The following is a 3,636-nucleotide window of genomic DNA, read 5'->3' as shown; positions in this document are numbered from 1 at the left end:
TCGATGTCGATGATAGTCCGTCACATACATATTCGTGTGATTTTGGTCATCACACTCACCATGCCGATTTCGCGAGCCCCTACTTGCACCAGCTTGTAATTTCTCATGCGTTGCAACCGTCACATACATATTCGTGTCGTTCAAAACCTATCATGTTATAACATGTCCAGCGATCCATTTTCTTATTGAGCGCACGCACAACAATAACTATTAATGCAAATTAAATTACGGTGTGAGGCCATCAATTTCTTGACTCAACATAAACCGAATAGACCTCATTGTCGCCACCGTCCACCTTCTTCATTTCTAATATGAAGTTGGGCATCTCTCCGGCAAAGAAATATGTCGTGTCATTTCACCATGGCCATCGAACCATAGTTTAAAAACTGAATAGGCAACCAAACCGGTGAGGCTGCCTGTTAAGATTCTCACCGGTTAGCCTATCGGTTCATCTCTTCATTCGTGTCAAAAACAGAAATATTGAAGTTATTAAGAAATTATCCTTGATAAATGTGTATGCATAGTATTGGATGTAATCCATTTAAAAAACAGAAAGTGTTGGTGGCCTAGATGGTTGTTGGTCGTTTGGCGTTCATCGGCTCAAGGTTAACTGATGGATCCCGAGTTGACGCACTATTTTACGAATATTTTTCAGGTCATAAAAAATGGGCAAGGTGTAGGTTTCAGTTTTTTCGTTTGCACCTTGAGGGGGTCCAATTCAGGGTTTGGATGTGTTATGTGTAAATAATAACTCATTACAAATTAGAGGTCCAACTAAAGAAACATTACCAGGAGATTAAAAAGCTCCTCCATGAGCCAGGTCTTTCTTTTTGACTCCCTCCTTTCCGGTTTATAAGGCTTATCTCAAAATTTTAGTTTTCCCATTTTATAAGGCTCGATTTAGTTGTTCCCATCACATGTTCAAATTTCAAGATGCATTAAATCATTGCATGCAAGTACTAAAAGAAAATTGACCAATGCATGTACTTTATGCATACATGCACTGCAATTAATGCATTGGTAAACACAATTGTTTGAGAAAAACAAGTGCATTAATTGAGTGGTTTTGCAAACTATAAAAATTATTCCACCACTCACCATCTACCTTGGTTGGTGAGATTTTTGAATTGAGCCATATAAACCGGAAAGGAGGGAGTATGTATTAGCGTGTGCCCATGCATATAATCTAATACATCTGCCCATGCATCGTAGTGGCACAACTGAATCCTCTCTCACATCTGCCCATGCACCCATAGAGCACAACAGAATTCATTTGCTCTGTTAATTAATAGCAAAATTATTATTTCCTCTTTAATTTCCCAGCGAATTTATTTTGTCTTTAATTTTCCTTCCCTTCATGCCTCGTCGTATGCCCGTGTGTTGCAACGGGCGAAAAAATTAACAAAACCTGCTTCATGTGCCATTACACGCTACTCATAACCAACTCTAATAAACCTTGAGATAAGGTTACCCTTGTCTATTTAAGATGCATATGAGCGTGGCACGGGTTGCATTATCTTTTTCCTTTGGATCATGACATGTTGATGTGAAGAGGCCACCCCAATGTCCCTAATTGGCGCATATTTAAGCTCTACACGGCCATCAGATGGAAGAATAGTGATGCATGAAACAATCTTTTAGGGAGAAACATACAATGTAATTCATTTAAAGTATTTTCAAAAGATTTGAATTCAATGATTTTTATTATGTAGTTTTTTTGTTTTTATTGAAGATTGTTTGATTTTGTAAGATTATATTTCATCCATAATGTTTTTTCACTATTTGGGCTTGACCCAAACGCAAGAGAAAAATGATGCTATCTCCTGATAGGTCTCTCCCATACTCCCGTTCTAGCACAGATAGATGCATTCCCTTGTCTCAAAAAAAATGCATTCCCTCAAAAAAAAAGCACATATAGTTCTTTTTTAGGGGTACTCCCAACTTTTTTACTTTAACAATGTTGGGAATGTCATTCGCTACAAAATGTAAAAATGCAGTCCGGTGACACATCAGGCCAAACCATCTCTAAATCATTGCTAACCTCCACTTTAGCTAAAACATAAGAAGCTAGATTAGCTGTACGCCGAGCCCAGGTGACCTTGTACTCTTGTGTAGATCGTAACATCTCTTTGATTTTTTCTATAAAAGGTCCCAGTGCTGAGACCTGAGAGCATCGTGCATGTCCTCTTTTGTTTAGAAAAGGATTAGAAAATCCAGCCGGCTGATAAAAATCGAGCGGACACGTAACTATCACGTGTACGTCTCTAGAGAGGCCCCTTATCCATCCGTCTCCACCTCCACCAATCTGGTTCTCTCTCATTCTCTGTCAATCATCTCTCTCTCTCTCATTCATATCCAGGCGAGAGTGCATGCATGCCGGCACCAGCGCCCCTCCCCGCCGACGGTGGCCACCACCACCTGCGTCGTGGCCAGCCCCGTTGCGAGCGCCCCCTCCCCTCCCCTTCCCTTCCCATGACTCCGGCGCGATCCTCTGATCTCCACGGGGACCTGCGCCGCCCAAATTCGCCTCACATGCATGTCGTTCCAGTGTACTGGCGGCGATCCATGATCCAGCGGCTGTTGGGCTACTTTTCCTCCGCCAACATCCGCGGTGCCGCCAAGCCGGCCCTGTTCTGTCTCCTCCTCCCTCTGGGAGGCCCGTGTCCGACAGTTGCAGGCTGTCAACGCTGGATGTGCCAAACCTCCACCCCATCAGGTCGGATCCAATCTTTCTTTTTTCGTTCTTTCCGTTCTACGACAATTGGTCGATAGGTCCCCCCTCGAGCTGGTTCTCCTTTGTTAATTCCTTCCCTTGATTGATTTTGAGGCGGCTTGTTGATTTCAGATCGCCCACATATATATATTGGTGAAATATGATCTAAAATAGCGAGGTGGTACTATCTCTTTCTAATATGAAGTCGAATCCTCTCTGGTTCGCAGGTGGAGAGTTTGATCCCGAGCAGTGATGATTTTATTTTTGCCTCCTCTGCTAGGAGGCAGAGGAACGGAGAGTGGCGGCAACGGCAGCCGCCGGTGCGATGACGAGAACCCAGGGGTGGACACGGGAGATCGGGTGCTCGCGCGAAGCCTCCTGCAGCACGGTCGCTCACGAGCCCACCCGGAGCTGTCCTCCCCGTGAAGGGCGCCGCCCCGCTGCACTGGAAAGGAAGCTGTCTGGATGAAGAAAGGATCGCGGGCTGAATTCTTACGAACATAGGGGTGTTTCTGTAAAAATGAATCGTTTTTGCAGATTCACTTAAACAGGGAATGCGGGTTAATTTATCAAAAATGGGGGGACTTTTTTGTAAAAACGCCGACGACGTACGACCAGAGGCAGTCGCTGATTTATTATTAGAGGGAGATTTGGGCTGTGCTCGGCCAGCCTGCGTGGGATTCCTGGCATGTTTGAAGGGTGCCAGGCAAAAATGTCCCAGTTCTCACGTAGGAACTCTCGTAGTGCGGCGTCTACATCATGATTTAATTGTGCCCCGATGGAAGCTGTTTTTGTAGGGTCCGTTGGATGGACTTGGAATTTGACTATTTCGTCCGCCGGTTTAAAGGAGGTGGACTTGGATCTTTTATCGAGTATCACATCGTCCCTGTTCATCATGGAGCGCAGCGCAGTCAGTTCCTCGA

At 44.4% G+C, this 3,636-nt stretch overlaps 1 long non-coding RNA gene across 1 annotated transcript; it reads left to right on the top strand.

Annotated features, from left to right (window-relative positions):
- The first annotated feature begins 2,353 nt into the window (after positions 1-2,353).
- Positions 2,354-3,311, top strand: LOC119355287. Its single transcript, XR_005171528.1, has 2 exons — positions 2,354-2,716; positions 2,941-3,311. It is a non-coding gene; the product is annotated as an uncharacterized LOC119355287 (long non-coding RNA).
- Positions 3,312-3,636: the final 325 nt, after the last annotated feature.

This window comes from Triticum dicoccoides, chromosome 2A (assembly GCF_002162155.2).
Source record: "Triticum dicoccoides isolate Atlit2015 ecotype Zavitan chromosome 2A, WEW_v2.0, whole genome shotgun sequence".
Taxonomy (NCBI): domain Eukaryota; kingdom Viridiplantae; phylum Streptophyta; class Magnoliopsida; order Poales; family Poaceae; genus Triticum; species Triticum dicoccoides.
The sequence above is the reverse complement of the archived record's forward strand: the minus strand, read 5'-3'. Positions and strand labels throughout refer to the sequence as shown.